At 25.7% G+C, this 12,500-nt stretch overlaps 1 protein-coding gene across 11 annotated transcripts in view; it reads left to right on the plus strand.

The window, feature by feature from the left end:
• The window catches only part of LOC145286125 (cadherin-23-like), a 1,312,625-nt gene that overhangs the window by 212,588 nt on the left and 1,087,537 nt on the right, over positions 1 to 12,500 (plus strand). The window contains exon 1 of one of the 11 annotated variants that reach the window (XM_080134826.1): positions 3,092 to 3,264. The exons of the other annotated variants lie outside the window; for them this stretch is intronic. The gene's annotated coding sequence lies outside the window, so the exon portion shown is untranslated. Of the gene's footprint in view, positions 1 to 3,091; positions 3,265 to 12,500 lie in introns of those variants that run through there. 11 annotated transcript variants of the gene reach the window in all.

Here is a 12,500-nt window from a genome sequence, read left to right on the forward strand (position 1 = left end):
AAACCGAGTCAATCTGACCTTCTGTTTAAATCGCGGGAAGGCAAGTAAATTCTTCTTTATTTTTAAGTTCTCTATACACAATGCTATATTTTGTAGAACCTCTTGACAGGAAACGCTGCTTAAGAACTAGCCCTGATATCTTTGGGGTCTTTCTCTTGGTATGCAAATAGAAACACGTGATTCGTTGACAAAAAGGAATAGACAGCGTACACATTATATGATTTTTCAGCAAAAAGAATGTGAAAATAAATTCATCGTAAGATGTTAATATGTTTGCTCGAAGCATTATTTATCGCGTATATGAAGACAATTTACAGGGAACAAGGCAATGAAGTACGAGTACTCGTTTACAAGACTATTTGTATGCAGGATTGAAATTCAGTTGACAACATATCTGACGAAGATTGTGCCGAAATATCATATCATACGGAGCTTTAATCATCCTACAATGATGCAAGTATAAATACAATATCTTAAAAAGTATAAAAACCATATAAAATATATTGTAATAAAAAAGGTGAATCTACATAGCACGTACCATAGTTATCTCTTTATTAGTTTTAGTTTGTGTATGTTCGTTACACATTTGCATTGTATTGCCTTCAATCAATTACCTGTAAATATAGAGCATAGTTACTTATTTTACATGCAAATACTAAGTAATGCATTTTCTACAAAATTTAACAAATAACCAAAAATAAAACAGGAGAATCACGTTAATTATGGGAATTGACAGGTATTGTACTATCACCAACCACAAGGAACAGATATAAACTACTAGACATAAAAGATTGGAGTATCTTAATCCTGATGCAATCATATACTTGTATATACGCCTTTGAATGGAGTACTGTTGCAATGTCTGGCAAGTTGCCGCTTGTGACACTCTTATTTGCTTTGACAAAGTACAAAACCAACTTCGTAATCTAGTGGAGGATAATCAATCCTCATTCAGACAGCCTCTTTTATACAGAAAGGAGATGTTTCCAGCCTCTATAACTGTTCATTGTAATGGCTCGACTGATTTCCAACCCCTGCCGACCTTTCACAGAAAGAACTTGCCTAGCTACAAGCATAGCAATGAACTTTTTTTCTCTATTTTAAACAAAAAGAAACAGAACTTCCATGACCAATGTTTCTTTCCGAGCATTTTCGACGTGTGGAGCAGAATACCACAGGACTGTTTCCCAGCTGACTATAATATAAAGGAAATTTATAGAAGGCAATACGAATGCACATGTGAATTCTAGTCGAACACATTTCTGATGAAGGAATATTTTCCGAAATATTATACGACACCGAACGTCCATCTGCCCATGCTTAAGCAGGTATTAACACTATGCAAAAATAAAATATTTTTAAATCGCATATATACTCTATTAATGAAAGGTGAATCTGTAAAACTTATTCGACCGTTATGTAATCTCTTCCAGTTTGTGTCTATCCGTTATACTTTCGCATTGTATTGCTTTCCATAATTTGCTTTTATATACACACTAGACACGCGTGAAGCAATCTATTTTGATTTTTTATGACTGCAATATTGTCGTCTTATCTAAATATATATTGTTGAGCTGTCCTCGTTGTAATCAGTCCCTCTTAAGTAATCTTCTATTTCACTCATTGTATCCAATGATACTGTGGTGATGATAATCTTCTTATTAAGAATTGTTTTACCTTTCTCCTGAGGGTGACTCTTTCTAAAAAAGTTCATCTTACTGTATATGCCCGTATTTTTCGTTTAATGACGATGTAGATGTACAAACGGTAAGCTGTTTTTTTTTCATTTTTGGAAGTAGAAGGGGGGACAATAACAATATTTATTGAACTTTCAAGAAAGTTCGCGGGAAATTTAAACAAATATATAAAACTACCGGAGTAACACAACAGAAAATATTACTTACTAGAACATAGATTGGTTAAATTATCTTTTAAACGAACTGATTTTGTGAATAAAATTTCAAAACGCAATAAAACGGTTTTTCTTATTAAGAAATAAATAAAAAGAAGTCAATATTCTGAAATGCATGAAAATAGTTATTTTAAAATGTGTATTTTTTTTAGAAAATGGACTTTTTTTACATAAAATCCTGAAATAAATAAAATTATTTGAATGTGTATGTTTTTACGAATATTTTCGTAAAGAAAATTAAAATTCTAAAATGACGTTAATTGTTACTGGAAAATCCGTGATTTTATTTTTTTTGTGGGGGGGGACAAAACAGTTAAAAAAAACTTTATTGAATGAATTCAATTGGTTATTATTAGAAAGGGTGTTGTTTCTTTTTCATTTGAGAAAATATCTTAACTTTTGTGAATTTCTTTTTGTTTTGGTGTTTCCTAGATAAATACAAATTTCTAAATAATTTAAAACGGTTCGTAGGGGAAAATGTGTGATTTAAAAAAAATAATGTTTTCGTAATAAACTAAAATTATTTGCGATATATATTATCTAAATCTTGTCCATTTCTGAATTAATTCTCCGCAAATGTTCAATAGATTTCGTGATTGTCTTCTCTTGCCTCGAGTCAAACTATTTCCCAAAAAATGTAAACAGAAAAATAACGTTAAATACAGAAGTACCCTCGATTCGAACACCGATCAGCTCTTTATTTCGTTACAATTCGGAATACACGCCTGTTTCAGCAATAAAATCGGTCACCGTTCATTTTATCGATGAATAAATTACAACTTTAAAAAAATACGACCCCCACGTCGTTCTCACACTGCTCCACGCGCCTGGCTGGACTAGTTGACAGGCTTGTATCGGGTAGCGGGTCGCGGATTTGTTTCATTTAAATGATGTGGGTGTGGAGAAGAAAGATTAGCGTCTCGGTTTTGTTTTCGAGCGTTGAGTGGGTAGAGGTTTACTGAGTATGGATTAGATGCGAATGGTGTGTATAGGTGTGGGTAAGCGAGAGTGTGGATCAATTCACGTTTTTTTTACGTGTATAATTCTCGCGGTCTGCTTATGTTGTGAGGCGACTTAACAACACTCGAACAAAAAAGCAACACGAACAAATCGAAAAACCAAACAACAAACAAGCAAAAAAAAAAAAATTAAACTTGAGTAATCAGACGAATTGGATTAATTTACTCTTCGCCATTGTTTAAGGTTTTCAACCGGTTCAACTTTCTTTTTTAACATTCAGGATAATTACAAGTAGACCTGTTAAAGAACATAACGTTTCTTGTCTTCTAATATTCGGATATCCCGTAAAGGTTAATCACTTTTGTTTTGGATTTTACAAGGAAAAATTCACGGTAAGTTAATTTATTGCGCCTCCTTTCTTTTATCATGATTTAAAAACGTTTTCTTATTTCCTCTTCTTATTATTCGCCGTTGGTTTCAGTAAAAATATATTAACTACACTAAAAGAAAGCGGTTCTTCAAATCTCTACAAAGCTACCATTTGCCGATGTACAGAGTATTATTGCCATATCTGAGCTCATGCATTTTGCATTATTTTCCCCCTCTTAGACAGAGCTAAAATAAGTGGCCCGCTCTATCAACGAATCTTACACCTCTGTCGCATCAACGCAGATTGCATCCATGTGCCTGTTCTACAAGTATTTAAATGAAATGTGTTCCAATGGACTCGTAACCCCCGTGCCCTATCTACATAAATACCTCCGACGAACTGACCAACGAGAAAAACCTTTCCCCCTTGATGTAGACGTCCTTAGACACTGGATAGCTAGTTACTCCACTAGATTTTTCCCCTCGAAGTGCTAGACTTTAAAATTCCCTCCCTGCTTCGCAGATACATAAATTTAAATGCAATGCGGACAGATATCTTGCTGCCCAACTCCCTAGATACTGTTTTTTTTAGATATGATCTTCTTTAGTAGCTATTCGTGTCCAAGAACCTTTGTTCAGTGATAAATAAGTGCTTTGAAAAAAATCTATCTTCTAACATATTTTTTCTACAATATTGCTAATACAATCCATCACATTTACAATTTTGTCGAAAGAGTTGTATGAAAATATTGCAAAAGTACTCTATAGTTAACAAGCAAGCAATAAAAAAGTAAGCAAAATATCTAACACATAACTTTAACTAAACGATAGAAATTGTATTGTCTACCGACCTGCATAGTTCCAAACTTTTGAATCAGTTTGTACATTTTGCAATTACAAACTTTATTTTGTTATTTTAACTTGGCCGATTTTTCAATAAAAAATGGCGGTCGCTATATATTTTACATGAGCTCTAATTTAAGGTTTTAAAAAGTTTTAACTCAAAAAAAATTACTGTGTAACTAATTCTAATTTAGAAGATGGTTTACAGTCGGTTGGTGTAAATTTTTTTTTTTTTTAGATTTCGAGCCATAAATTAGCGGTAACCTCATAACTAAATAAATAAATAAAAAAAACATGGTCGCAACTTTTGATTGACGAATTCACTAAATAAAAGGAATGAAATAGATTTTGAAATCACAAAAGTTACAGTTTCAAATGTTCAAAATTATGCAGGTCGAAAGAAACTTACATTTTATATTATTATAAGTACGTCCTGTATATTTAGTTTATTTCTGAATCCCTGCATCTTTGCTATACGACGTTTTTTTTTGTCCAGAAATGCTGTTAAATAAATCGTTTTCAAGATGTTTTTTTATCTATCAGCATACTTTCCAACATCACAGTATGCAGGATATGATAAAAATGAAATATCTTCCCCGTTCCTTAGTCGGAAGCGATAAAATTCTTCTTTGCTATTGTTTTTAAAATTTTATTTTACCTTTATCCTCGAGGGATTTTCTTGTGTCTAACTTTGCCATTATATGGAGTTAAGTAAATCAGAACAAAAGCATATTTCAATGCTTTTTTTTTTGTTTAGTGAAATTCCTTATCACATATAATATTAATATTGTCTGTACTTTGATTAAAATAAAGTTAAGTAATTTGTATTATTTTGCTTATTCGGACTACTGTTCCCCATGCCCTCATTCAGTCTGGAAAGAAAAAGGATACCCCCTGTAGGGACAGCTGCACATGTTATTGTGAGGCAAGGATTTCGCATTCGCTAACCACACCTCGTTATTTGGACCCAGCTGCAAGGAGAAGTTCAGGACGACAGGAAACAATACCGAGATAAGCGGAGAGCACATACACCACCTAGAAGTCCCGGATGGTCACCCATTTAGTATTGACTAGGTTCGACCTATCGAACATCCGGACATCTACAATGGCAGGTGCTCAACTGAGCTTCAAGATATGGTCATCTGTAACACTTTCGCAAGAAATAGTTTACTTGTTACAACAACCGTCAACAATGTACATTTCCCTCTATCTGTGGCTAACGTTAAGCAAAAATTCCAGGAAAAGAGCTTTTTTTCCAAGACATATCCGTCCGTGAGTAACGTGAGGCTGTTTTCCGGATGACTAATGCATATTATTCAAGTCTAATGTGAATAAGTTCTTGCTGAGCTGTCTCCTAAAACAATTAGACCTTCCCCAAGTTCCACCATTACTGATCGGGTTGTGTTAGGAAATAGGTTAGTAATGTTAGTATATTTTTGATTTCATTTTAGAGAAGTGGCACCCAAAGTAAGAAAAACATTAAAATTATGAACTGATGCTACAATATATATATATATATATATATATATATATATTAGTTTCACGGATAATAAACACCGCAGCCTGCAAGAGCAATGACAGCCAACAAACCGGAAGTCCAATACTCTAGTTCCGCCCTCACTTGGGCTCATCAGTGAAATGAGGAGAAAACTCAAGTCTTGGACTTCTCGTTTGTTAGCTGTGATGGTTCTTGCCGGCTGCAGCCTTGTTTCGTTGAGGAAATAATTATATATAATCTCTCACATTCTGAAAATTATATATATATATATATATATATATATATATAAGATAAGCTTCTTTTCTAAAAGTGCTCGCTGGCCTGCTTTCCAGCTGACTACTATATTGTTGCCTTCAAATCCAATGTAAACAAGTTCTTGCTGAGTCGCCTCCTTAAATAATCAAATTATATAATTACAATGTTACACTGATGACTACCGTATACCTATTAACTCTTATCTTGCAGTGGCCTCTGGGCTTTGATAAGTGTCGAACACTATGTAAACAAAAAGAAACTTTGTGTGTGTCTGTTTTTGTTTATATGTGAGTTCGTTCCCTATTGACTCGAAAACGGTTGGGCCGATTTTTATAAGGTACTCTGTGCTTGACAGTGTTTGAAGATAGATATATATCGGAATCTCTACGATACGTATCAGTAATCGAAATAATTCGATGAAAAGAAGAACTGACGATTTTGAGCAAAGTTAATTCCTTACATAGCCGTAAATCACAAGTGCGTTTGAGAAGTTATTTACCATTCAAACCGGAACCTGTCATATAAAATCACTAGTAGGTTCTTTGATATTACAGTGGCGCGTTCGAAATAGATGTTTCTGTTTAGATGACAATTGAAGCATGATACTTGACTTTTGTATTTTAAACTTTAATTCAAGCCATTATATATGTTAGGTTGGTGCAAAACTAATGTTTTTTGACGTGCAAGTATGTATGCAAAAAGGATACAATATTTTGTTGGTGCAAAAAAAAATTTGCGTTCACCTAATATATATATAAATATATCTATATATTATGTGTATATATATACATATATATATAAGCAATATTATTTTTGCATCAACCTTATAAAAATAATTTTTTTAATGAATAGTAGGTTCTCTACAGTGCAATGTAGACAAAAATATATTGTGGACTAAGTCTCTGCTGGGAGGGATGCGAAGCTTTCTCCCGTTGCATCTCGATAGGTTTTAAACCAAGGCATGGCAGTCAATCGATTTGATTGAAAAATTAGGCTATTTCACGGATTTCGATGACAAAAAATATAGGAGTGTGAAACATCTGTTGATTTTCATTAAACGCCGGGCAACATCGAGTCTATCTGCTAGTATATATATATATATATATATATATATATATATATATATATATATATATATATATATATATGTATTTGTATGGGTCTCTGCGTGTAAGGCGGTTCTATATTTTATTGTATCGTTTGTATTGTTTCCTTTAATAAAACGTGTTCTCACTAAAAGCTTTCTTCCATTCCCATGCTTGTTCTGACGTATGCTTGACTCATGCTAACGAACAAAACAAAAGCATTTCAACAATGGTGAGACTTCGATAATATCCACGGTGAATAATTACCATTATTTATATTACTTTGTCATCGCACAATGTTGTCGTCTTTTATTTAGTTTATTAATAATTAACCCTTTCGCCAATAACAATTTTTAGCCATACATTATTGAACAAAAAAACCGAAACGAGCAAAACGTAACGTACTTTATATTCGTTTATGTTTTTCTTTCTACTTTTTGTTTAATTCGTCGAATTTTTATTCTATTATAAGTTGATATGCAATCATACCATAAACGAATTTCCATTAAATTTATGCACCGGGTACCTCTCAAGAAAAAGAAGGTGATTTTACTAAATGAAACAAAACTACTTTATGGTTAGTGGTATTTTAATAAGTACTGCTGAGAGGGAGTTCTGTTTTCAAATCTCACAAGCAATTACATGATAATAATTGATGATCGTCTTTTTCTGTTTTACGATTTAAGGTAAGGACTCTTATATTACACTGCTATATAACTGAGGGCAGTTTCAAGCAGTAAGCCTGCTTACCGAAGCTAGAATTATTAAATATACGGATTCACACTTTCTAGCAATGAAAACAGCATTTATAATGAAAAAAAAAAATTACAATTTATCTGTATCAAAAATATATACATAGATACATATAAAACACACACATATCTGTGTACTGAAACACATTATATATATATACACACATGTATATATATACATGTATATATATACATACATGTATATATACATACCTGTATATATACATATACATACCTGTAAATATACATATACATACATGTAAATATACATATACATACATGTATATATATACATACCTGTATATATACATACCTGTATATATATACATACCTGTATATATATATACATACCTGTATATATATATATACATACCTGTATATATATATACATACCTGTATATATATATATATATATATACATAGCTGTATATATATATACATACCTGTATATATATATACATACCTGTATATATATATATACATACCTGTATATATATATATACATACCTGTATATACATATATACATACCTGTATATACATATATACATACCTGTATATATATATATATATATATATACATACCTGTATATATACATACGTGTATATATATACATACCTGTATATATATACATACCTGTATATATATACATACCTGTATATATATATACACACCTGTATATATATATACACACCTGTATATATATATACACACCTGTATATATATATATACACACCTGTATATATATATATACACACCTGTATATATATATATATACACACCTGTATATATATATATATACATACCTGTATATATATATATACATACCTGTATATAAATATATATACATACCTGTATATATAAATACCTGAATATATATATACATACCTGTACATATATATATACATACCTTTATATATATACATGCCTGTATATATATATACATACCTGTGTGTATGTATATATATGTATATATATGCATACCTGTATATATATGTATATATATGTATATATATATATATATGTATGCATATATATATGTAAATATATATACATATGTATATAAATATACATATGTATATAAATATACAAATGTATATATATACATATGTATATATACATGTATATATACATATGTATATATATACATATGTATATATACATGTATATATACATATGTATACATGCGTATATATACATGTATATATACACATATACGTATATACATACATTTACACATATACGTGTATACAAATACATATGCAAATATACATACATATATATACAAATACATATATATACATATATATACATGTGAATATATATACATACATATATACACACATATAGATAGACATAAAGATATATAAATATATAGACGTATATATATAAATATACAGATATAGATAAATATATATAAATATATAGATATCGATAAATATATATAAATATATAGATATCGATAAATATATATAAATATATAGATATCGATAAATATATATAAATATATAGATATAGATAAATATATATAAATATATAGATATAGATAAATATATAGATATAGATAGATATAGATAAATATATAGATATAGATAGATATAGATAAATATATAGATATAGATAGATATAGATAAATATATAGATATAGATGGATATAGATAAATATATGGATATAGATGGATATAGATAAATATATGGATATAGATGGATATAGATAAATATATGGATATAGATAGATATAGACACATATATAGATATAGATGGATAGAGATAAATATATAGATAGATATAGATAAATATATAGATAGATATAGATATCGATAAATATATAGATAGATATAGATATCGATAAATATATAGATAGATATAGATATCGATAAATATATAGATAGATATAGATATCGATAAATATATAGATAGATATAGATATCGATAAATATATAGATAGATATAGATATCGATAAATATATAGATAGATATAGATATAGATAGATATATATAAATATATAGATATAGATAGATATATATAAATATATAGATATAGATAGATATATATAAATATATAGATATAGATAGATATATATAAATATATAGATATAGATAGATATATATAAATATATAGATATAGATAGATATATATAAATATATAGATATAGATAGATATATATAAATATATAGATATAGATAGATATATATAAATATATAGATATAGATAGATATATATAAATATATAGATATAGATAGATATATATAAATATATAGAAATAGATATATATATAAATATATAGAAATAGATATATATATAAATATATAGAAATAGATAGATATATATACATATATAGATAGATATATATAAATATATAGATATAGATAGATATATATAAATATATAGATATAGATAGATATATATAAATATATAGATATAGATAGATATATATAAATATATAGATATAGATAGATATATATAAATATATAGATATAGATAGATATATATAAATATATAGATATAGATAGATATATATAAATATATAGATATAGATAAATATATATAAATATATAGATATAGATAAATATATATAAATATATAGATATAGATAAATATATATAAATATATAGATATAGATAAATATATATAAATATATAGATATAGATAAATATATATAAATATATAGATATAGATAAATATATATAAATATATAGATATATATAAATATATAGATATATATAAATATATAGATAAATATATATAAATATATAGATATAGATAAATATATATAGATATAGAAATATATATATCAATATATAGATATTAAGAAATATATATAAATATATAGATATATATAAATATATACATATAGAAAAATATATATAAATATATGGATATATATAAATATATAGATATAGATAAATATATATAAATATATGGATATAGATAATTATATATGGATACTGATAAATATATATAAACATATGGATATAGATAAATATATATAAATATATGGATATAGATAAATATATATAAATATATGGATATAGATAAATATATATAAATATATGGATATAGATAAATATATATATATGGATATAGATAAATATATATATATATGGATATAGATAAAAATATATACATATATGGATATAGATAAATATATATAAATATATAGATATAGATAAATATATTTAAATATATGGATATAGATAAATATATTTAAATATATAGATATAGATAAATATATTTAAATATATAGATATAGATACATATATATAAATATATAGATATAGATAAATATATATAAATATATGGATATAGATAAATATATATAAATATATAGATATAGATATAGATAAATATATATAAATATATCGATATAGATTAATATATATAAATATATCGATATAGATTAATATATATAAATATATCGATATAGATTAATATATATAAATATATCGATATAGATTAATATATATAAATATATAGATATAGATTAATATATATAGATATAGATTAATATATATTAATATATAGATATAGATTAATATATATTAATATATAGATATAGATTAATATATATTAATATATAGATATAGATTAATATATATTAATATATAGATATAGATTAATATATATTAATATATAGATATAGATTAATATATATTAATATATAGATATAGATTAATATATATTAATATATAGATATAGATTAATATATATTAATATATAGATTAATATATATTAATATATAGATATAGATTAATATATATTAATATATATATATAGATTAATATATATAAATATATTGATATAGATTAATATATTTAAATATATTGATATAGATAAATATATATAAATATATAGATATAGATAAATATATATTAATATATAGATATAGATAAATATATATAAATATATAGATATAGATACATATATATAAATATATAGATATAGATAAATATATAGATATAGATAAATATATACAAATATATTGATATAGATAGATAAATATATATAAATTTATAGATATAGATAGATAAATATATATAAATTTATAGATATAGATAGATAAAGATATATAAATTTATAGATATAGATAGATAAAGATATATAATTTTATAGATATCGATAGATAAATATATATAAATATATATATATTAATACATAGATATAAAATATATGGATAAAAATATATAGATATAAAATATATATATATAAATATATAGATATAAATATATATATCGACATATGTATAAATACATAGATATGGATATAGATAAATATAAATATATATATAGATATACAATTAAATATATAAAAAGATATATATAGATATATAGATATATATAGATATACATATACACATATAAAAAGATATATATATGTGTACATATATATATATATAAATATATACAAAAATATATATATATACACAGATATAGATATATAGATATGGATATGGATATATAGATATAGATATGTATGTATATATAGATAGAGATATGTATATATAGATAGAGATATGTATACATATATAGATATAGATATGTATGTATATATAGATAGAGATATGTATACATATATAGATATAGATATGTATACATATATAGATATGTATGTATATATAGACATGTATGTATATATAGATATAGATATGTATGTATATATAGATATGTATGTATATATAGATAAAGATATGTATGTATATATAGATATAGATATGTATGTATATATAGATATAGATATGTATGTATAGACAAAGATATGTATGTATATATAGACAAAGATATGTATGTATATATAGACAAAGATATGTATGTATTTATAGATATGGA

The sequence above is a fragment of the Euprymna scolopes genome, chromosome 10 (assembly GCF_053919585.1).
Source record: "Euprymna scolopes isolate OS-2025 chromosome 10, ASM5391958v1, whole genome shotgun sequence".
Lineage (NCBI taxonomy): Eukaryota > Metazoa > Mollusca > Cephalopoda > Sepiida > Sepiolidae > Euprymna > Euprymna scolopes.